The sequence below is a fragment of the Oryctolagus cuniculus genome, chromosome 1 (assembly GCF_964237555.1).
Source record: "Oryctolagus cuniculus chromosome 1, mOryCun1.1, whole genome shotgun sequence".
NCBI lineage: Eukaryota > Metazoa > Chordata > Mammalia > Lagomorpha > Leporidae > Oryctolagus > Oryctolagus cuniculus.
Window position 1 is genome coordinate 20,141,787 of NC_091432.1, and position 24,699 is coordinate 20,166,485.

Sequence of the window (24,699 nt, forward strand, 5' to 3'; positions counted from 1 at the left end):
CAGGTGCACCTTGACCCGGGAGACCCGCCTCCTTCCTCTCACCCGCACATCCTCCTGGAAGCGACGGAATAGGTCTGCTCTCTCATCTCTCTTGCTTTCCCTATCTCGGTTTCCCATCCATCCACCCTTTCCCTACCCAGGACCTGGCACAGCCCTTGCCAGGGTAAAGTTCAGACCCTGTTTGAACGGAAGGCAGACCATGAACAGAAGACCTGAAAATCAGGGTCAGTTCAAGAATTGTGTTGGCCCCAAGCTCTGGGCTGTTTAAGACCTGCTGTTCTCCAGCACTGTGGTATAGCAGGCCAAGCCTCTGCCTGCGGCGCCCGCATCCCATATGGGCACCGGTTCGAGTCCTGGCTGCTGCTCTTCTGATCCAGCTCGCTGCTAAGGCCTCAGAAAGCAGTGGAAGATGGCTCAAATGCTTGGGCCCCTGCACCCATGTGGGAGACCCAGAAGAAGCTCCTGGCTCCTGGCTTCAGCCTGGCCCATCTCTGTCCGTTGCAGCCATTTGGGGAGTCGACCAGTGGATGGAAGACCTGTCTTTCTCTGTCTCTCCCTCTCTGTAACTCTACCTCTCAAATATATAAATAAAATCTTTTTAAAAAAGGCTCACTATTTATTGCATATGCAATTGAAATAAAATACTCAACTATAAAATACATGTCAGCAGAGACAAGATGTTCCGATTTTGGGGGGGATTATTGGGGTACTCTTTCAAAAATAATAAACTACTTCCGGGGGAAAAAATCCAGGCTTTCTCTGGCTGCCAGGCACTGCCGCCCGCCCTGGGAGGTGGCAGCATTTTCTGTAAAGGACCAGAGAGTAGATATTGTAGACACTGCCTGCTGTATCGGCCCGGAGAAGTCTTCCCCACATTCCCGTACTGCTGTAACCAAGTGGATACAGCGACATGCCGATAAAACTTTATTTATAAAGACAGGCAGGGGGCCAGGTTGGGGTCACTGGTTTCCCGCACACCGATTCAGCTTTCTCCTTCCCTTCACCATGTCTGCTTGGCCAGCAGGTCAACACCTCTGCCCTCGCTGACTTCCCAAGCGCTTTTAGCTGGCGGGGACCCTGCGACCTCCAACTGGCCAGTGGGTTGTAACTGAGGATGTCCCGGAAGCTTTTTTGTTTTCTTGACATAGCTATGGCTTTTTTTTTAATTTAAATTTTAATTTTAATTTGAGAGGCAGAGAGAGAGAGAGAGAGAGAGAGCGCGCCATGTTTTCAGGAATGGGTCCTGTTAAACCTTTGCCGGGAGTGGGCAGGGACGTAGGAGCAGCAAATCCCATTAGGATAGGGGTGCAGCTGACACCTGTGGTTGGGCCGTGGGGGCACCTGGCTCCCAGCCATGGAGGCAGGGGCTAGAGCCTAGGATGGTGTCAGGGGTGTAGGTCGCGCCATTTTCCTAACAGCTTCCGTAAGCACCGGGCTTGGTGGATTTTCGGAGATCTAGATAGTGAGAGCATTCCTCCTGTGAACTGCTGTAACACACCCCGGGTCAGTCTCTCTGGGCAGGGGCCTTCCTTCCCCCATCAGCAGCTAGTCCGGGACAGTGAGTGGCAGAACCAATCCCATCTGCTGCTTCACACACACACACCCCCCGCCCAGATGGCTGCAATGGCCGCGGCTGAGTCAGACTGGAGCTCCATCCGGGTCCCCCATGTGGGTGGCAGTCCTCTGCTGCTTTCCCAGGTGCATTTGCAGGGAGCTGGATGGGAAGTGGAGCAGCCAGCACTCAAAGCGGTGCTCCCACACAGGAGGAGAATTCCAAAGGCTTCTACTAAGCACTGTTCCTCCAAAGTCTCTGATTGGTCCTGCTGAGGTCACTGGACCGCCCTTAACCAATCACTGTGGCAGGTGGCTATAGCCGGCTCTTGGCTTAAGCCCTGTGTCGAAAGCTCCACCCCCATCCCCAGCCTGGGGGCTAGTCAGGGTGCACTGGGGGTGGGGGAGGGGTGTTCCTAGCTCCTGAGATTCCAGAAGTGCTGTCTGAAGAAGCGGGGGGTGGGGGGATGGGGTGGTGGGGGGTTGGGGGGGGTGGATGCAGCCCCCAGTGCCCACCGCGTGCAGCCTGCGCTGGATGGGGGTGGGAGATCTGGACCTTGCGTGGGTTCCTCCCTTCCTCTTTGCTCTGTGGCTCCCTCCTGGTTCAGTGCTCCCCCCCCTCAGCCCTAAACCTGGCTCCCTGACCCCTCAGGGCTCAGAGCCGACCTCAATTCCTTGGGGGGACCCTCTGCGTAGGCTGCCCCTGCGAACAGTCAGCTGCTCCCTGTGTGTTCTCTTTACTGAGGAGATGAGCCAGGGCCTGGGGCTGGGGTCAGCGTCCCCCAGGCTTCATGTGTTGACATTTAATCCCCAAGGGGCCGGCACTGTGGCATAGCGGGTTAAGCCACCGCCTGCAGTGCCGGCATCTCATATGGGTGCTGGTTTGAGTCCTGGCTGCTCCACTTCCAATCCAACTCTCTGCTATGGCCTGGGAAAGCAGTAGAAGTTGGCCCATGGCTGGCGCTGCAGCTCACTAGGATAATCCTCCGCCTTGCGGTGCCGGCACACTGGGTTCTAGTCCCGGTCGGGGCGCCGGATTCTGTCCTGGTTGCCCCTCTTCCAGGCCAGCTCTCTGCTGTGGCCTGGGAGTGCAGTGGAGGATGGCCCAAGTCCTTGGGCCCTGCACCCGCATGGGAGACCAGGAGAAGCACCTGGCTCCTGCCATTGGATCAGCACGGTGCGCCGGCCACGGCAGCCATTGGAGGGTGAACCAACGGCAAAGGAAGACCTTTCTCTCTGTCTCTCTCTCTCACTGTCCACTCTGCCTGTCAAAAGAAAAAAAAAAAAAAAAAGAAGAAGAAGTTGGCCCAAGTGCTTGGGCTCCTGCACCCGTGTGGGAGACTAGGAAGAAGCTCCTGGCTTCTGGCTTCTGGCTTCTGATGGGCCCAGCTATGGCTGTTGTGGCCAATTGGGGAGTGAATTGGCAGATGGAAGACCTTTCTTTGCCTCTGCCTCTCTGTAATTCTGCCTGTCAAATAAATATACATTTGCCAGACAGAGTTAGACAGTGAGAGAGAGAGAGGGAGAGAGAGAGAGACAGAAAGGTCTTCTTACCGTTGGAAGCCATTGGAATCCATTGGAAAGCCGGGCTAATGCAGGGTGCAAGGAGAGTCTGCAGAGGTAGCCTGCGGTGAGGGCACCCCCCTCCCACCCCGCCTCCTCCCGGGGATGTCCCGCCTGGACTGCTGCAGTCTGCCAGGGCCATCAGTCCAGATACCTGCCCTCCTCCAGCCAAGAGGAGCCAATTGCTTGCTCCTTCTCCCCCTCCTCCTCCTTCTTCTTCGTCTCCTCCTCCTTCTTTTTAAAGACTTATTTATTTGAAAGGCAAAGTTACAGAGAGGCAGAGCCAGAGAAAGAGAAAGAGAGAGGTCTTCCATCCAATGGTTCACTCCCCAAATGGCTGCAACGGCCGGAGCTGTGCTGATCCGAAGCCAGGAGCCAGGAGCTTCTTCCAGGTCTCCCACGTGGGTGCAGGGGCCCAAGGACTTGGGCCGTCTTCCACTGCTTTCTCAGGCCATAGCAGAGAGCTGGATCGGAAGTGGAGCAGCTGGGTCTCGAACCGGCACCCATACAGGATGCTGGCACTGCAGGCCTGGGCTTTAACCTGCTGCACCACAGCGCTGGCCCCAGTTGCTTGCTTCTGAAATGGAATCTGGAGCAGCCGCAACAACGAAGCCTGAAGTTGGTTACAGCACGTTCACGGGGGTGGTGACACCTCGCAGAAGCCCCGTGGGCTGCGACTGGGATCCCTCAGGCTTGCTCTCCCTCCCACTCCAACTTTTCCCTCTCTCCTGGGAGCCCCCTCCCCTGCCCCAGGACTTTCTCCATAAGGCCTTTTTTTTTTAAATTTTTTTTTTTGACAGGCAGAGTGGACAGTGAGAGAGAGAGAGAGAGAGAGAGAAAGGTCTTCCTTTTGCTGTTGGTTCACCCTCCAATGGCCACCGCGGCCAGAGCGTCGCGCTGATCTGAAGGCAGGAGCCAGGTGCTTTTCCTGGTCTCCCATGGGGTGCAGGACCCAAGGACTTGGGCCATCCTCCACTGCACTCCCTGGCCACAGCAGAGGGCTGGCCTGGAAGAGGGGCAACCGGGACAGAATCCATCTCCCCGACCGGGACTAGAACCCGGTGTGCCAGGGCCGCAAGGCAGAGGATTAGCCTATTGAGCCGCGGCGCCGGCCCTCCATAAGGCCTTTTTGCCTGAGTTGGCTGCGGTCTGCAGCTACTGCGTTGGATTAGAGAACCCTACCGTTGTGAGCATTTCCATCTCCCCAGGGAAGGAACTGGCCGGCCCCAGGGAGTGAGTCCTGCACCCACAGTCCCACCTCCTACCCCTGGGCTGAGGTTCCAAAGTGGGTTGGAGGAGGCGGGAGGGCCGGGCAGCAGGAAGTGTGGAGCAGATGGTGAACGCCGGGGTGTTTGCCAGAGGGCTGCCAGCAGGCGGCTGCAGGTCGATGTTGGGCTCCTTGGGTCTTGAGCTTGGCAGGTGGTGTGTGGTGGTAGGGTGGGGCGGGGTGGGCGCTTGGGAGTGGGAAGCGGCTCAATGTCCTAGCCGCCTCCCTCCCTCCGCCTCCCCGTCTACTTGCCTGCTGGTTCCCTGCTCCGATGGATTCAGGGCACCTTATACTTACGTGCGGGTGGCCCTTCTGCCCTGCAGCAGGTTTTGAATGGTCTGAAGTGCACAGAAAGAGCTCAAGTTTAGCAGGCAGGGGATGTGAAGGGTGAGCAAACACAGGCAGGAACTGAGCGAAACAGTTCCACGCCCAGGAAGGCAGACTCCACAAGAACCCCCGTGCTACTCTTGGCCTTTCCCTCTCCCTGTGGTCCCCCAAGACGATGAAAACTTCACTTGCTAGAGCCAGACAGACCCAGGTTCAACTCCTGGGCCCACCACCTTGCAAGCTCTGTGGCCATGGCAAGTTGCTTACCTTCTCTGAGCTGTAAGAGCTTTGGTTGTGGGGCCGGCACTGTGGTGTCGTGGTACAGGTGCTGCCTGCAGTGCTGGCATCCCATGTGGGCACTAGTTCGTGTCTCGGCTGCCCCACTTCCAGCCCAGCTCTCTGCTATGGCCTGGGGAGGTAGTGGAGGATGGCTCAAGTGCTTGGGCCCCTGCACCTGCATGGGAGACCCGGAGGAAGCACCTGGCTCCTGGCTTCGGATCGGCGCAGCTCCAGCCATTGCGGCCACCTGGGGAGTGAACCAGTGGATGGAAGACCTCTCTCTCTCTGTGCCTCTCCTCTCTGTGTGTAACTCTTTCAAGTAAATAAATAAATCTTTTAAACGAAACCACTTTGGTTGTGAAAGCACGCTGGGCCAGGTGGTGCAGTGGGTTAAGCCGCCGCTTGGATGCCTGCATCTCGAGTCAGAGCGCCTGGTTTGAGTCCCTCGACTGTTTCTGACTGTTTCCTGCTAACCACCAGAGGCAACAAGAACTTGGCTCCCGTCACCCATGTGGGAGACGCAGATGGAGTACCTGCTCCCGGTTCCTCCTGGCCTAGCCCCTGCTTCTGTGGGCATGTGGAGGATCAACCAGGGGTTGTACGACTTCTCTTTCTGCCTCTCCCCACTCTGCCTTTCAATCAAATAAATACATCTTACAAAAAGACTAATAGTGATCGTGTCTTACTCAGCATAGCTCCTGTGACACTTATCACTGGCTTTTTGTGGGGTGTGTGTATGTGCATGTGTGTGGTGCATGTGCGTACATATGTGGTGTCTGTACATGCATGCATGTGGTGTGTGTACATGTGTAACACGTATGTGCACGTGTGGTGTGTACATACATGCATGTGGTGTGCATACACATGTGTAACACGTATGTGCACGTGTGTGGCGTGTGTATGTGTGTGCATGGTATGTGTGTATGTGTTGTGCATGTATGTGTATATGTGTGTGTGCATGTGTGTGGTGTGTAGGTGTATGCACCTGGTGTGTATATGCATGCATGTGTGTGCATGCGTGTGCATGTATGTTTGGTGTGTGTATATATGTGTATGTGTATATGTATGTATGTGTCTGTGTGTATATGCATGTGTATATGTGTGTGTATGTACATGTATGTGTATATATGTATATGTGTCTGTGTGTATGTGTATATGTGTGTGTCCATGTGTATATGTACATGTATGTGTATATATGTGTGGTGTGTATGTGCATGTATGTGTGTGTGTCTGTATGTGTGTGAGTGTGGTGTGTGTACGTGTATATGTGTGTGGTATGTATGTGTATGTGCGTGTATGCATGCATGTGTGTTTGTATGTGTGTGTATGTGTATGTGTGTACGTGTGCGTGTGTGGTGGTGTGTGCATGTATGTTTGGTGTGTGTATATGTGTGTATGTGTATATGTGTGTATGTGTCTGTGTGTATGTGTGTATGCATGTGTATATATACGTGTATGTACATGTATGTGTGTATATGTGTGGTGTGTATGTACATGCATGTATGTGTGTGTCTGTATGTGTATGAGTGTGGTGTGTGTATGTGTATATGTGTGGTGTGTATGTACATGCATGTATGTGTGTGTGTCTGTATGTGTGTGAGTGTGGTGTGTGTACGTGTATATGTGTGTGGTATGTATGTGTATGTGCGTGTATGCATGCATGTGTGTGTGTGTGTATGTGTGTATGTGTATACATATGCGTGTGTGGTGGTGTGTGTGTTTCTGGCGCGGGACTCCCAACAGTTCCTGGCTGTCCCGCATCACTGGTATGCACCGCCCTGGCGTGTACATCAGTTAGCTCTGGCTGCATAACAAAGCCCGTGGAAAGTTAGCGCATGTGTCAGGGTCAGTGGAGCAGCCCTGCTGGTCTTGCCTGGGGCTTTCTCGCTTGCTTGGCAGTCTGCAGGCTGTACATTGATTTAGGATGGCCTTGGCGGGGATGAAGGGGCTCCCCTCCAGGGAGCCTGCTATCCTGTACAATGGGCCTGTTCTTTTTTTTTTTATTTTTTTGACAGGCAGAGTGGACAGTGAGAGAGAGACAGAGAGAAAGGTCTTCCTTTGCCGTTGGTTCACCTTCCAATGGCCGCCGCGGCCGGCGCACCGCGCTGATCTGAAGGCAGGAGCCAGGTGCTTCTCCTGGTCTCCCATGTGGGTGCAGGGCCCAAGCACTTGGGCCATCCTCCACTGCACTCCCTGGCCACAGCAGAGGGCTGGCCTGGAAGAGGGGCAACCGGGACAGAATCCGGCACCCCAGCCGGGACTAGAACCTGGTGTGCCAGCGCCGCAAGGCGGAGGATTAGCCTAGTGAGCTGCGGCGCCGGCCCAAATGAGCCTGTTCTTACTGATGGCGGTCGAAGACCTGGGACGAACATGGCAAGGCCTCTGGAGACCACACTCAGAGCTGGCACACTGTCATCACGCCTTACTCGTCCTGTTGGCCAAAGCGACTTTCTGGGCCAGTCCAGCGTCAGCCTGGGAAGAGAGGTCAAAGCTGCAGGGCAGAGGGCGTAGATGGGGGTAACCCCACGGTGCTGTCCTTCGGGTGTCTTCCACACACCTGAGAGTAACAGCCTGGCTACTTCTCTCTGCAACCAGACGTTGTCTTGCTCGCCACTGGATCCCTGGGGCCTGCAAACACACAGCAAGTAGTAGGTATCAGGCAAAGGTCTGTTGACTGACTAGATGCAACCCTGGGCTGCGGAGCGGTACCTGGCAGGAGGTTTGCGTTACTCAGATTTTTTGCAACTACGATGAAACACACAAGGCATGGTGCTTATGAAGAAGAGAGGTTTGTTTTTGGCCCATGGTTTTCGAGGTTCATGGTCCAAGATCAGAGCTCTGAGGTCCAAGATCAGAGCTCTGAGGTCCAAGATCAGAGCGTCAGATGGCAGGAGACAGCGGGTGTGTCCGTCTCTGTCCCTCTGTATCAAGCCACCAGGATTTGACCACGGGGACTCCACTGTAAACACCACAGCTGGATTCAGCCTCCTCGGATGATCGACACAGACGCTGGGGCCTTGGACTGCAGTATCTGGGCTTTGGGGGACCCTCAGGTTAACATCCGAGCCCCGGCAGCTGAATGTCTATGTTGGTGGCATTTCTGAAACGCCTGAAGTCGATAGCAATCAATGAGCCATTGAGCAGGGTTGGGGCATCATACTGAGTCAGCGTGATCGCGGCAGGACGGCAGACTGGGCGGCGCGTTGGACCTTTCCCTAATGACTGGACATCCGTTTTCAAATGCACGAGTGTGTTCTAGAAGTCACCGGAACTGAAAAATCCCCTTCTGTTCTTTGTATGTTGAGATCATTTCAATCACTTGGAGGATACACGTAGATTTATTATTCCAGGGTAAAATGGCACAACAATTAACGGTAATTGTAAGCTGTTAATTCTGTGTGCAAAGGTAATTGTCAAGTGTCAAATATTTGAATAAATAGAAAAATAGGCGGCTACGTCATCTGCATATTGGAGTGTCTCAGCCAGATAACTGGAGGAAGTGCATCTCATTCATTTGAAACCAACAAATGTTTATGCAAATTTAAAGAAGAATACGAGGCCAAATAATAGGAACTTAATTATCTTTTATAATCCCAGTCTTTATAGAATTGGCTGGCAGAAAAGCATTTTAACATTAAACAAAATGATTTTCAAGGACTATAAATAAGTTCAGCCATTGAACCCCACGTAGACCACTCATCTCTCAGGAAAGTGTCCATCTGGGGATGAATTCAAAGCACAAAGTCTGTTTTTCCAACTCAATGTTTTATAAGGAAGGAAAATTCTAGTATCAAAGTACGGCAAAGTCTGTGACGAATTCACTTCCATTCAGGCGTGATGAAAATATACAAACAGCATGAAGGAAAAAGAAGATGATTAAAAATAAAGGCAGATTTATTTATTTGAAAGGCAGAGTGACAGAGTCAGGGGAGACACAAGGGGGCGAGGTCATCCACCCCCTGGTTCACACCTTAATTCGCACAATAGCTCAGGCGGGGCCAGGCCAAAGCCAGGGACCAGGAACTCCAGCTGGGTGTCCCATGTGGGCGGCGGGGACCCAAGCACTTGGGCCAAATACGCAATATCGAGGGTTTCTCCAGGCTGAAGCCAGGAGCTAGGAGTTTCATCTGAGTCTCTCACGTGGGTGCAAGGGCCCAAGGACCTGGGCAGTCCTCCATTGCTTTCCAAGGCTCATCATCAGGGAGTTGGATCAGAAGTGGAGAAGCTGGGAGTTGAACTGGTGTCCATACAGGACAGAGGCTTAACCCGCTGTGACACAGTACAAGCTCCAAAAGTGTGTGTTTATTTCTCAAAGTCCTGGAGGGCTGAGGGTCTAAGATCAAGGTGACAGCAAGGTTTCGCTGTAGGTGGCTGGTGCCTCGGTGTGTGCTCCCAGGACCTCTTCTTTGTGTGTGTGTGAGGGGAGGAGGGAGGGAATGAGGGAGAAAGAGAGAGAGAGAGGGAGAGAAAGAGGGAGAGAGAGAAGGAGAGAGAGAGAGAGGATGAGCACTCTGGTTTCTCTTCTACAAGGACACTGACACCATGACCTCATTTAATTTTTTTTAAATTTATTTGACAAGTAGAGTTATAGAAAGTGAGAGAGAGAGACAGAGATAAAGGTCTTCCTTCTGTTGGTTCACTCCCCAAATGGCCACCACGGCCGGCGCTGTGCGGATCTGAAGCCAGGAGCCAGGTGCTTCTTCCTGGTCTCCCATGCAGGCGCAGGGCCCAAGGACTTGGGCCATCCTCCACTGCCTTCCTGGGCCACAGCAGAGAGCTGGATTGGAAGAGGAGCAACCGGGACTAGAAACCAGCGCCCATATGGGATGCCAACGCCGCAGGCGGAGGATTAACCAAGTGAGCCACAGTGCCGGGCCCTGACTTCATTTAATTTTAATTACTTCCTTTGAGGTGTCAGCTCCAAATGCAGCCACAGTGGATGTTAGGGGTTCAATACACGGACGCTGAAGGGATGCAAACATTCAGTCTTTAACCGCAATCCTACAATGATTACTGGAGACTTCAATATCCAACTTTCAATAAGGGAGACAGCAACTAGACAGAAGACTCAGACAACCTGACACGGAACACTCCCCCTGCCCATCACAGAACACACACTCCTCCAGTGCACATGGAGCATCCTCCCACAGGGACTACATGTGTGGCCACAGACAAGTCTTCTACAACATTGTAAAGACTGACATCACACAAAATATGTTTTCCAATCCAAAACAGAATGAAACCAGAAATCAATAACGGAAAGCTGGAGAAGCCACTAAGGGGTGGAAGCGGAGCAAGACACTGTTAAACAGGAAGTAGGTCAAGGAAGGAATGACAAATGAAATCAGAGAATAGCTGGAGAAGAAGGACAATGAAAGGACAACTTACAAAAACCAATGGGGTGGGGCCAAAGCCGCACTCCAAGGGAAATGCATAGCTGTAAATGCCTACATTAAAAAAGAAGAAAGACCTCAGGTTAATAACCTAATTTTACACCTTCAGGCACCAGAAAAAGAGAACAGGCTAAACCCAAAGTTAGCAGAGGGATGAGAACTAATAAAGATGATGACAGTGGTAAAGGAAATAAAGACTAGAGAAACAACAGAAGGAATCAATGGCTCCAGAAGCTGTGTGTTTGCAAAGAGCAGCGAGATCGGCAAAGCGTCAGTTAGATTGACGAAGAGAAAATAGAGTGAAATTCCTAAAGTCAGAAGAGGAGGTGGGATCGTGACAACAGGGTTTACAGAAAACGGGGGTTATAAAGTAATGCTGTCAACAACCCAAGGTAAGGAATTAGATAACTTGTGTGAAGTGCGCAAGTTCCTAGAAACACCCAAACTACCAACATTGACACAAGACAAAAGGAAATCCGAACAGACCAAGAGCAAATACAACGATTGATTGGTAACCTACCCCCCCACCCCCACCCCCACCCCAAAGCCCAAGACCAGCTGCCTCCCTGGTGAACTCAACCAAACATCTACAGAAGAATGATCACACATCTTTCTCAAAGTTTTTCAAAAAGTAGAAGAGAGAGAGTGCTTCCTACCCCATTCTATAAAGATAGCCTTACCTTGATGCCCAAGATATAGACATCACAAGAAAACCATAGGCCAAGAGCCCTTATGAGTATGAGTAAATTTAAAAATTCTCAACAAATTACTAGCAAAATAAGCCCATCAGCATACGAAGAGAGCTACAGATCCTCACGAACCGGGATTTATCCCAGGAACACAACGGGTGTTCAACATAGAAAACCGATTAGCGAAAAACGTCAACGGAAAGACAAGAACCTCACATGGCCATCTAAACTGATGCAGAAAAAGCATACGGCCACGTCTAACACCCTGCATTGCTGAAATGCCCCCCAAAACTAGGAGCACCGGGCACCTTCCTCAGTACAATAAAGCTCACAGGAAGCGTTCTATGCCATGGTAAAAGACCAAAAACTTTCCCCCCAGACCAGGAACATGACGAGGACGCCCACTTTTGGTGCTGGAAGTCCTAGCCAGAGCACTCAGAGCAGAAGGAGCAAAAATCATGTCTACTGGTGAATGGCCTGCTCTTATCCCTATTTGAAACCGGAAACCGTTACACTTAGGAATAAGCCGATCCCACCGGGACAGCTTTCACACGTTCTCCCGATCCGAGGTAACTAACAGAGTAGCTGAAACGTAGTTCATCGGCGTGAAAAGGACACTTTGAGATTCTGTGATTGTCCACAGCCCTCGTCTCTGCTGTGGAGGACCAGTGTTGTGTTCTTCGTACTATTTGTTGAACTCTCTAACTCAGTGTAGGGTTAACTTTATGATCATTAAGTAAACTGAAAATAGATCTTTGTAAACATTAAGAGTGGGGAGGGGAGAGGGAGGACAACACATTCAGCAGAAAGCGGAAGGACTGCACACGATTAGTTGCGCTTCTATATACTAGGAAGAAACAGTTCAAGAAGGAAAAAATAAGAAAATAATTCTGTTTATAATAGCATCAAAGGGATACACTACTTTGGAATAATTTCAGCCAAGGGCATCCCAGACGTGCACACTCAAAACTACAAAACATTGCCGGGCACAGAGGAAGACGACCTAAGGGGACAGAAAGAAACCCTGTGCTCGTGGGTTGGAAGACAAAATCTGGTTAAGGTGGTGGCGCGACCCCAGGTGACCTAGGTACTCGATGCAATCCTGATCGAATCCCAAAGGCCTTATTGCAGAAATGGAAAAGGTGACCTGAAAATTCACAGGAGACTAGCAAAGGACCCAGAGGAGGCAAAACACTCCTGCAAAAGAAGAGCAGATTTGCAATACCCCCACTTCTCGATTTCCAATGTAATCAAAACTGTGCACACTGATAGACGTACAGATCAATGGATTAGGATGGAGAGTTCTGAAACTGACCTTCAAAAAAGGTGTCATGACCATCACTAAGGACAAATGAGCTCTGCAAACGTGGTGTTGGGGACTGGCGCTGTGGTGCAGGGGGTTAACCACTGCTTACAATGCTGGCGCCCACAGGGGCACGGGAATCCTGGGTGTTCTGCTTCTGCTCCCCCATTGTCGTTGTCTTCTCTTTTTAGGATGTATTTATTTATTTGAGAGGCAGAGTCAGAGGGAGGGAGAGAGGGAGAGAGAGAGAGAGAGGGAGAGAGGGAGAGAGGGAGAGAGAGAGGTCTTCCATCTATTAGTTCACTCCCTAAATGGTAGGAGCCAGGAGCATCTTCCAGGTTCCCGACACAGTGCACTTGGGTCACCTTTCACTGTCTTCCCAGGCTGCTAGCAGGGAGTTGCATCATTTGGGACCCAAACCGGTGTCCATACGGGATGCTGGCGTTGCAGGCCAAGACTTAATCTACTATGCCACAGTGCTGGCCCGTGCACGCTCTGCTTCTGATCCAATTCTCTGACAATGTCTCTGGGAAAGCAGAGGTTGCAAGCCCAAGTGCTAGCCCCCGACACCAATGTGTGAGGCCTGAGTGCAGTTCCAGGCTCCTGGCTTCCGCCTGACCCAGCCCTGGCCACTGTGGCCATCTGGGGTCTAAGCCAGTGGATGGAAGAGCTCTCTGTCTCTGTCTCAGCTTCTCTCTCTCTCTTTCTCTCTATGTGTGATTCTGCCTTTCAAATAAGTAAATAAACGAATGTCCTTAAAATGGCGATTGGATAAACGGATATGTACATTCAAAAGAATGAAGTTGGGCTGCTAGCTCTCACCAGGTAGCAATGAACTCAAAATGCATCAAAGACCCCACAAGAGCTAAAACCATAAAAGCTTTGTAAGGCAACATAAAGGTGAACTCCGGATCTTAGATACAACGCTGAAAGCACTAGCAACAGAAGAAAAATCACGTGTAGTTCTGCCTTTATTAAATTTAAAACTCTTTGTTCATCAGGGCACCATCAAGAAAGTCAAAAGATGACGCGGGGCCGGCGCTGTGGTGCAGCAGGTGAAGCCGCAGCCTGCAGTGCCGGCATCCCATATGGGCACCCGTTCTAGTCCCAGCTGCTCCACTTCCGATCCAGCTCCCTGCTATGGCCTGGGAAAGCAGTGGAAGATGGCCCAAGTCCTTGGGCCCCTGCACCCATGTGGGAGACCTGGAAGAAGCTCCTGGCTCCTGGCTTCTGATTGGTGCAGCTCCGGCCGTTTTGGCCAACTGGGGAATGAACCAGTGGATGGAAGACCTCTCTCTCTCCCTCTCCCTCTCTCTCTCTCTCTCTCTCTCTCTCTCTCTGCCTCTCCTCTCTGTATAACTCTGCCTTTCAAATAAATAAACAAATCTTAAAAAATAAGAAAGAAAGAAGAGACAGTGCAGAGGCGGGGAGGAAAGCAGCTGAGAGTTATTTATTGAATTGAGGTCTAGCATCTGAGATACACACAGAGCTCTTACAACTAACAGAGAACAGGGACGTTGAGAATGAGGAAGGATCTGAGTCGCTGTTTCTCCACAAAGCAGATACTCAAATGGTCAACAAGAACAGGAAAATACGTTCAACGTGATCAGCCGTCAGGGAGTGCAAATCAAAACAACGAGACGCCGTTTTACATTCGCTAGGATGGCTGTCGTGGGAGACAGACAACAAGTGTTGGCAAGGATGTGGGGAAACCGGAAACCCCAACAATCACGGGGCGGGGGATGTGACCCAGTACAGACGCTGCTGGAAACTCCTCCCATGATTAAATCCAGAGTTACCCTATGACCCGAGAACCCCACCCCTAGGTATACTCTCCAAAGGAATTGAAACACTCGGGCCAGCACTGTGGTGTAGCGGGTAGAGCTGCTGCCTGAAATGCTGGCATCCCATGTGGGCACCGATTCAAGTCCTGGCTGCTCCACTTCCGATCCAGCTCTCTGCTGTGGCCTGGGAAAGCAGTAGAAGATGGCCCAGGTGCTTGGGCCCCTGCACCCGTGTGGGAGACCCGGAAGAAGCTCCTGTCTTCGGTCTGACCCAGTTCCAGCCACTGCGGCCATTTGGGGAGTGAACCAGTGGATGGAAGACCTCTCTCTCTGTCTCTCAAATTTATTTCAAATAAATAAGTAAACCTTAAAAAATGCAAAAATCCTCATAGCAAGTTTTTAAACATATTGTTTTTAGGTTTGAAAGGCAGAGCAACAAGCAGACAGAGAGCTCTGTTAGGAAGTTAGAAATCAGCCCACATGTGTGTGCGTGAGAAGGGCCTGAAGAGCCCGGCATCTGCTTTGGAAGCCCCGAAGCCCGGCGTTTTGCACTTCAAGTCCTGCCCAGGCCCCGAGGACCGTCCAGGTGGTCCTGAAGCCAGAATTTGGGGTGCCCTATGATATCACCATGTGCTTATTAATAAGTTACCAATATTAATAAGGCTGTGTGGGTTCTTGCCTAATCTCTTTGTGTTGCGGCCATCTGGGGAGTGGGCCAGTGGATGGAGGTCCTCCCCCTCGCCTCTCTTCTCTCTGTGTCACTGTGACTTTCAGGCAAAATAAAAACATCTTTATAAAAAATAAAGGAGAGAGGTAGATCTGGGTTCACACCGAGCACCAGGAGCCAGCCACGTGCAGGGGCCACAGCAAACCCTGAACTGGCAAGAGGCCAAGGAAAGGAAGGGGTGGACACGCTGTGTCCCAGCTTTTAATCCACTTTCAAAGGGGCGTGGTTAATGAACCTGATTGTCTGCGGGTGCACAGGTGTGGCCAGGTAGGGGGTGAGGTCACACAGGGGCGTGGGGAAGGCGTGGTCTTCCAGCTCACAAACCTGATCAATTTTAAGCTGTGTGCCTGCCCTTCCCCCCAAGGGAAGCTCCCTGACCTGACCTGATAACAGGGGGCAATGCAACCTTCTCAGACGCCCTAAGGGAAGCCCCTCTGCTCTGCCTGGTGCCAGCAAACCGGGGAGGAATTTGCTAATTCACTCTCCACAAAACCCTTTATCCTAGAGGAGAAGGGGGAGGTGGTGAAGAAGCTCCCTTAAAAACCGGGAGTCCAAACAGACCACGCGCTCAGCCCTCTGCTCTCTGCTGAGCCGCCCGCCTGGCCTGCCCAGCTGTATTCTCTCCATGCAACCATGCAACCTGGCTCTCCCCAGTCCGAGCGACTGGGCGCTCTCTCTCTATCTGTCCCTTTTGCTCTCTGATGGATGCCCTGTCCCCAGGAAAACCTTGTTACTCTGCTGTCTGTCTCACGCCTGAATTCTTTCTTGCGTGAAGACAAAAACCTCACGGCTTTTCCACGGTGACAAATCCACCTGCTGGTTCACTCCCCACATGCCTGCCAACAACCAGGGCTGGGCCAGGCCAAGGGCAGGACCCATCTGGGTCTCCCATGTGAGTGGCAGAGACCCAAGCCCAGCAGCCGTCACCTGCTGCCTCCTGGGGTGTGCACCCACGGGAGCGTGGAGCGAGGGGCGGGCGTGGAGCCGCGACTTGAACCCCGGTGCTCCGATCCAGGATGTGGGTGCTCCAAGGGGGTCTCATGGCTTGGCCAAATCCGTGCCCCGGTACCTGGTGTCTGTTACAGCGCTGGGCTGAGGGGCAGAAAGAGCCGATGCGGCATGGACGGGGCTCAGCCGCCCGACTCCGAGGGAGCTTGAGATCCTGGTCGTCCCAAGTTCTCATTTAGTCACTCAGCAAACGTATGGCTCCCGGCCGTCCTGCGGATAAGTCAGGGGTGTTGCTCTCGGGCTGCTGGGGGAGTGGGGGGGGCACCCAGGCAGGGAGGTGTGGAAGAGGTCAGAGGTCACGTGCATGTGCTCAGGTTGGCGAGGCAGCTGACCCTGTAGCATGGCACGGTGGTATCTGTCGGGACCAGTGGGGCCTGCCGGCAGGTGCGTGCCAGAGACGCGGTCTGCACATTCAAAGGGTCCGCATGAGCGGAAGATTTCAAAGGCACAAGCAAGGAAGGTTCCAGAAGAGACCTGAGAGGCTAAAGCTTCCCTTGCAGGGAGGTGGGGGCGTGAGGCCGAGCAGGTGCCGAGCAGGTGCCAGGTCGCGGTGGGCTTTGTGCAGGGTGCGGGTCCAGCAGAGGCTCCGGTGACGGTTACTGTGGCCAGGCCACCAGACCCTCCCTGCCTTATTTATTGGTTTGGGTTGGCACCAGTGGCTCCGTTTCTGATTCTGCTGATTTTTCCAGGGCCCAGAGGCTCCGTGTGACTCCAGAGACATCCGGGAAGCAACTAGGGCTGGGACCTGCGGCCTGGCCCTGAGGGAGGACTCCGCCCGCACCCCCAAGCCTGTGGTCACAGCCCAGGGCCCTGCAGAGGGACAGGCACTTCTCACAGTGACACGGGCACCTGTGCAGAGGGGGCCCTCTGGGCCAAACGAGAGGCAGACCTGGGAAGTTGGGACTTGCCCTCCCAGCCCAGGAGGGCTCCCTGGAGGAGGAGGGCTTTTAGGGCTGACACCAGATCTGGGCTGGATGAAACTGAACTTGGTGATTCTTCAGGGTCACTGGGCAGCATCTCTTGCTCCTCCCTGCTGGGACACTTGGAACCAGCTGAACGGGTCACAGGCTGGGAAAACGAAACCAGCCTGGCACCGGCCCCGGGACCTGTCAGTCGCGACCCAGGTCCCTGTGTGCAGGTGCTGGGGGCACCGACTGGAAGGCCCGGTGCTGTGAAGAGACCACGCGGCCCTGGGCTGGAGGGGTGTGTGCAGCTGAGGAGCCGTGAGGTCTCCCGGGCCACCTGCACCCTGGCTCTCAGCCCCATTTTCTCTTCTTCCTCTGCCTGCCTCCTGGTCCCCCCCCCCCCCTCCCCGCACAGGTCCAAAGCCCCCGCGGGCTCCATGCTGGGGAGCAGGGGGCGGGGTTTGGGGGTGACCTCGAGGAGGAGGTGGGGCCAGCAAACAGGGCAGGGGCACTCCTGCTGCTGCTGCCTCCCCAGGGACCTGGACCAGGGACCCCACCTGCCACGGAGGGCGTGGCCACACAGCTCAGTCTCCCAGCTGGCACTGTGCGTGAGAACCTAATCCAGGCGGCTTGGCGAGGTGCAGCCTAAGGATGCAAGTCCACGCCCTTGGCTAAGTCGGCGGTAAGGCATGCCCTGCAGTTGCAGGAGACTCAGGGGCCCGGGTAGAGCCGCTGCCTGCAGTGCCTGCATTCTAGATGGTCACGGGTTCGAGTCCCAGCTGCTCCTCTTCCCATCCAGCTCCCTGTCAATGCGCTGCGAACGCAGTAGAAGATACCCCAAGTGCTTGGGTCTCTGCACCCACGTGGGAGACCCGGATGGAGTTCCAGGCTTTGGCCTGGCCCAGCCCCGGCTGTTGCAGGCATTTAGGGAGTGGACCAGCGGATGGAAGATCTCTCTCTAACTCTGCCTTTCAAATAAATAAATACATAAATAAACCTTTAAGAAAGATTTGTGAGCAACTGCAGTTCCCTAGAGTTTGGGGAGCGAGGTGAGCTGCTGAGACCCGTCCCACGCCGATGCCCAGCCGTGCCTGCCTCCTCTGGCTCCTGGTCTCTGGCGCGCGCGGCGAGGAGGCCCGGCGCGGGGACGCGCCTCGACGGCGGAGGGCCCGGTTCTCCCGCCGGCTCCGCGCTGCAGGGCGCGCGCCTAGGGCCGGGTGCGATGGGCGCCCGCGCCGCTAGAGGGCAGCAGCGGCCCGGCCTTCGCCCTGGCCGAGCGTCTCTGCGCAGGGGCCACCGGGGGCGCGCACAGTGGGGTGGCTCTCGCAGAAGAGACCCTGCGGCACAGGGAAGGGAAGGGGCTTACCCAGGGCGCCAGGGCTGCGAGCTGCGGTGGGGCTCGGCCTTCCCAGTCGTGGCGCTCCCCCGTCCCGGTGGCCTTCCCGGCCCCCGGCCCCCAGCCCTCGACCCCCGGGCTCCGGGCTCCGGGCTCCTGGCCCCCGACCCCCACCTGCCCTAAACCGCGGCGCCCGAGGCCGGTTCTTGGGCTCCCTCTTGTGGACGTTTTTGGAACCTCACGCTCAGCTGGAAAGCGTGGACAGAGCGCATTTGAGAGGCGCAGGTGCGTTCTAAGCTGTTCCCTTCGCAGGCGCGTGCGTTCGCGCGTGCCCCACCGGTGAGCGCAGGCTGCGTGTCTGTGTGCACACACACGTCCAGAGCTCTTTGGCCTGCACTTTTCCACCAAACTGTTTTTTCTTTTCTTTTCTTTTTTTTGAAGACTTATTTATTTTACTGGAAAGTCATAGTTACACAGAGGAGAGGCAGAGAGAGAGAGAGGTCATCCATCCGCTGGTTCACTCCCCAGATGGCCGCAACGGCTGGAGCTGCACCGATCAGAAGCCAGGAGCTTCTTCCGGGTCTCCCACGTGGGTGCAGGGGCCCAAGGACTTGGACCATCTTCTACTGCTTTCCCAGGCCACAGCAGAGAGCTGGATCGGAAGTGGAGCAGCTGGAACTAGAGCCAGTGCTCATATGGGATGCCGGCGCCACAGGCAGCGGCTTTACTCACTACGTACGCCACAGCACCCACCCCAAACTCCGTTTTTTCCTCTTTTCCACACATCATGGCTCAAGAAGCAGATTTTCTTTATTCCACTTGCTTAAGCAGTTAGATTTTCATGCCTTGAGTGGAGTGGTCCTGCGTGGCCTGGGCGGCACCTGTATACAGCTGTCCCCTAGTGGGGGGGGGTTGGGTGGGGAGGCAGGTGGCCCGGGAGCCCTGTGAGCTGTTGATGTGCCCACATTCCCTTTTCATATGTGTCAGTCATGTGACTGACAGGCGCGGGCTGGGGAGGGGCTTATCCCCATTGTACAGATGAGGACACTGAGGCCCGGGACGGAACTGCCTGAGCAAAACGCAAGTCCCTCACCTGGTTTTTGGGCGGCCCATTCCCTTCTTTGATAGGCAGGGAAGCCATCAGGGGAGTGCCTGGTGCCACTCAGCCCGTCTGGGGCTCCCGAGGCTGGAGGCCGGCTAGTCCAGCCCAGCGGCAGGTGCATGGAGGCCCTGGCAGCTGCCTGGGCAGGCTCTTTGCATGCCCCTCACCCCCTTACCGTGGCTCCAGGGCCATTTCCTAGTTCTCTGTGGAGCCTAAGGGGCGGCAGCCCCCTTTCCCAGGCCCTGTGTCTCTCCAGAGCAGAGGGTGGGCCGTCCTGGGACCCGTGCCATGCTCAGAAGCTGCTGGAAGAAGGCAGAGCGCCAGCTATACAGCGACCTCGCCATGGTGCGTGGGAATTGCTTGTGCGCCCTACCAGGGTCTCCAGGTCTGCCGGCGTGGCGTCGTGGGTGGTGGTTTAAGGCAAACAGTGGGAAGGGGCGCTCCTCAGCGCCTTTGCCTGCTGTGAGCCCTTTCTTGGGGTGCAGGGGGAGCTGGAGGGGAGGCGTGCAAGGGCAGGCGAGGGGCAAGCAACAGCCGGGGAGTCTGTGTGGCGCGTGGGGTCGTCACTTTGTAAATGAGGGTGGGGCAGAGAGACTCCCTCGACTTCAGCCTTTAAAATAGAAGAACACTTATTTACTTGATGTACAGAGAGAGCCCCCATCCCGTGGTTCACTCCCTGAGTGTCTTCCTCCGGGGGCTGCAGCTGGCTAGAGCCAGGTCTGGTACTTGAGTCCTCACTCTTGCTCTCCAGGACCCACATTGGCAGGAAGCGGGACCTGGGGCAGAGCTGGGCGGCTCGGGCAGTCCCTCTGCAGCCCGACTGGCATCTTCACCACTAGCTCAACACCCACGCCCCCCGCTTCAGTCTTGATCTTTGCCAATGGGAGAGTGGGGGTGTGCCCGGGGCAGCCCGAGCCCGGGCTGAGTTATTAGTGCACGTATCCCTGGCCTGTACAGGATCTCTTGTCCCTTGTTGTGATAACAGCATCTTGGTTTTCCTTTGGGAAAGAACCCCTCCCATTCGACAAGGTTTGAGGAGGACCCATGGCCGCTCCCTAACTTCTGCCTGCCAGGCCAGTGGCAAGGGCGGGGACCCCAAGCCTGGCGGGTGACTAAGTCCCCGGATGTTTGAGGCACAACCAAGGAAGGGCTGTTTGATCGGCTCACTGGCTGGCAGATCTGCCTCGCTCTTCTCCGCACCAACCGGGGTTTGCGGGGGGTGGGGTCTCATCCCTCCGCCTTGGACGTCAGCCTCGGCCATCTGGCTTGCTCTGGGCACTGGGAAGGGAGGAAGGGACCACAGCTGGCTCCCCGCTGGGCCCCGTCTCCACCGCTCTCTTCAATTCCTCACTTGTCCAGGCGGCCACGACACCTGCTGCTGGGGTCCCAGGATGGAGAACATGGAGCAAACTGACCCCCACCTGAAGACTGGAGCCCGGCGTCTCCCAGTTGCCCCCAGAGCTGAGAAGGAAGGCGCAGTGTCACTCTAAGCCCTGAGCTCTCTAAGGCCTGAGTCTGGACTCAGCAGCTGTGCTGTCGCTGGAGAAGGTGACACCAGTGCCCAGGTGGGGTGGGGATCCTGACTCTGGGCGGCCTGTGCATCTGTGGGTGCCGCTCAAGGAGCAGGAAGCTGACATGCCGCTGGTTTAAACCACAGTGGGAGTTAGTGGCTCGCGTTAACTCAGAAGCCCAGAGGTGAGGTGGGCTTCAGGTGCAGCTTGAGCCGGAAGCTCACCGATGGACCAGTGTCTGTGTCTCCCATCTCGTGGGTCTTGATGGAGGGAGGTTTGTCTTGTAGAGCATGCCAGCTTCCTCTCTCGGGTCTCGTAGGAGAGAGAGAGAGAGAGCTGCTTCTCCAAGCCCTGAAGCTTCTCTCCCAGACCTGACAGCAGGTGTCTCCTCGACCCTCATTGCCTCAAACTGGGCCATGCATCCACCCCTACACCAGTGTTGGGGCTGGGAAGTGGAGGGGGCAGCTGGGGCAGGCCCGCCAGGATGGGAACAAGTCAGCTGCCCTGCGCACGGAGCCGTACGGGGGAAGGAGGGGCAGGGGCGCTGGCTGGGACGGGGGGCTCCCCCGCTGCTCTGGGGCCTCTGAACGCGCACGAGCCAGGCCTCCCTCTCGGGGCCCAGCCGTTGCTGGAAACGGCTGCTGTTCCCTGGCCTGCGGCCCTGTCACTCTGCCTGTCTCTGCTGTCGCGCGGTGTTGTCCCTGCGTGTTTGGGAGCCTCTACAGGTGGCCTCTGACTCCGACGTCCTCACTGGACTCCGGGCCCCCCCTCGTCCAGCGCCACCTCATCCTACCGGGCTCCACCTGTCAGCTCACGTCCAGAGATTCTGGGTGGTCGGGAATCTGGGGGGACGTCATTCAAGCCAGTAGAGGATAGCCAGCTAATGTTCCACATGTCATAATTCTTTCTTGGGGGCCAGTGCTGTGGCATAGTGGGTAAAGCTGCCGCCTGTCGTGCCAGCATCCCATATGGGCACCAGTTCAAGTCCTGGCTGCTCCACTTCCGGTCCAGCTCTCTGCCGTGACCTGGGAAAGCAGTAGTAGATGGCCCAAGTCCTTGGGCCCCTGTACCCACATGGGAGACCAGGAAGAAGCAATTGGGGAGTGAGCCAGTGGATGGAAGACCGACCTCTCTCTCTACCTCTCCTTCTCTCTCTATGTAACGCTGCCTTTCAAATAAATAAATAAATAAATCTTTAAAAATATTCTTTTATACTAATATAAGACTACAGAATTCACTCTCAGCTTTTAAAAAAAATTTGAGGTCTGGCATTGTGGTGCAGCCAGTAAAGCCACTGCCAGCAGTGCTGGCTTCCTATATGCACAACAGTTCAAATCCCGGCTGCTCCCTGCTAATGTGCCTGGGAAAACAGCAGAAGATGAACTGAGTAATTGGGCACCTGTCACCCATGTGGGAGGCGCAGAGGAAACTCCTGGCTCCTGGCCTTAGACTGGTCCAACTCCAGCCATTGTGGCCATTTGGGGAGTGAACCAACATGGAAGACCTCTCTCTCTCTCTCTGTAATTCTGCTTTCAAGTAAATAAATAAATTTGTTAAAAATGTACTTTTCATTTTTTTGAAAGGCAGAGAAGAGAGGTATCTTCCACCTGCTGGTTTACTCGCAAAATGACTGTAACAGCTACGGTCTGGGCCAGGCTGAGACCAGGAACTCCATCTGGATCTCCCACACAGGTGGCAGGTGCCCAAGCCCTTGGGCCATTTCCCCCTGCCTTTCCCAGGTGCATTAGCAGGGAGCTGGATTGGAAGTGGAGCAGCCGGGGCTTGAACCAGCGCCCATGTGGGATGCCGGCATTGCAGGTGGCAGCCTAACCCACAGTGCCATTACGCCAGCCCCCTCAAAAGGAAACCCACACCCCTCGCAGTCCCTCCCCCGACCCTGCCTCCTGCCCATGACAGCCTGTGGTAGGATTTCTGCCTGTATGAATTTGCCTGTTCTGGGCAGTTCATGGCAGTGGGACAAGCAGCCTTTGGTAATGGCCCCCCCCTTTTTTTGACAGGCAGAGTGGACAGTGAGAGAGAGACAGAGAGAAAGGTCTTCCTTTGCCGTTGGTTCACCCCACAATGGCCGGCGCGGCCGGCGCGCTGCAGCTGGTGCACCGCGCTGATCCGAAGCCAGGAGCCAGGTGCTTCTCCTGGTCTCCCATGCGGGTGCAGGGCCCAAGGACCTGGACCATCCTCCACTGTACTCCCAGGCCACAACAGAGAGCTGGCTTGGAAGAGGGGCAATCGGGACAGAGTCCGGCACCCCAACCGGGACTAGAACCCAGTGTGCCGGCGCCACAAGTCGGAGGATTAGCCTAGTGAGCTGTGGCGCCGGCCGGGTCCCTTGTTTTTAAGTATAACATTTTCGAAGTTGATCCATAATGAAGCAGGCATCCATATTTCACCCCTTCTTGTGGCTGGATGAAAGGATATTGTCAGACCGTGTTGCGTTACACGACATGATGCACGCGTCAGTCCAAGGGTGCTGTGGTGCTCACACCTCTCATTCTTACAAACAGAGAGATATCTGCTGGTTCACTCCCCAAATAGCAGCAAAGGCCAGAGCTGAGCTGATCCAAAGCCAGGAGTCAGGAGCCAGTTCTGGGTCTACCATGTGGGTGCAGAGGCCCAAGCACTTGGGCCATCCTCCACTGCTTTCCCAGGCCAGAGCAGAGAGCTGGATCAGAAGTGAAGCAACCGGGACTCGAACCGGCGCCCATATGGGATGCCGGCACTGCAGGCGGCGGCTTTACCTGCTAAGCCACAGCGCTGGCCCTCCCATGAGTTTTTTGAGATACTCCGGTGCCCGGCCCCTCCCTCCCCTTCCCTTTGGGGGTCTGCCCGCTGCAGGGATGCGCCCCCTGGTGGGCACTTCTGTGTTCGAGTTTAACGGGCCAGCTCTGGCTCTGCTGGGGGAGCCGGGATTGTCTACTTCCCGGGTTCAGAATTAGGAAGTCACAGACCTAAAATCTGTTTTCCCAAATTGGCTTTTCCAATAGGACTAAGGCTTTTTTTTAGAAAAAAAAATGTATACCTTCATAACCACTTATTTCTTTTCGGTTTACGTCCCAAATGCCTCAACAGCCGGAGCTGGGGGGCGGGGGAGGGACGGGACTCTGAACGCCATCCGGGTCCCCCACGAGAGTGGCAGGGACCCAAGTACTCGAGCCACCCCTGCTACCTCCCAGGGTGTGGGGCCGCAGGAAGTGGCCAGCAAGCGGGGGAACTGGGGCTGGAGCCCGGTGTGCTAATCCAGACTGCGGTGTCCCGAGCGTCGACTTCACCACCGAGCCGCACGCCTGCCCCGGGACAGAGGCCATTTGCCATTGCTCTGCCTGAACCCTGCGTCGGTGTCTGCTGGTTCGAGCCGTTTGGGGAGGACCCCTCGGGCCCTCCATCGCTGGACGGACTTTTCTAGGGGCAGTGCCCGGCACCGAGCGGGAGTTGTTCTGAACAAGAAGTCTCGGCCTGTGGAGCCGCGTGTTCAGACACAGAGAGCAGGCCTCGAGCCGACGGCTGGGACCCGGGGGCCGCGAAGGTGTGGTGAGCTGAGGTTGTAACAAGGCAGGATGCCGCTGGACTGGGACAGCCTGTCCGGGTCTGCTGAGCATGCGCAGGTCACACTGCGCGCTGGTACCCACGCATCCACGGGCCTCCTCCGGATGGTGGCTGTGCGTGGCCCTGGGGGCAGATCTGGGGGAGGGCACTGAATTCAGGGACTGGGGGTGGGGGAGGAGGCCGGTCGGGGCGGGGGACACGGGGCTCCCACGGCCCGAGGGAGCTGAGCACAGGCCCAGGCTGCCCCACGCGCGCTCCCCACGGCATCGGCCGCTCTCAGCCACATCCTGCTGCTGTGCGCTCGGACCCGCAGCCCTCGCTGGGCAGTGGGCGTGGCGTCCGTCTTCCAGGTCCCGCCTAGACAGACAGCAAGGGCCCCCGGGGTTCACTTCC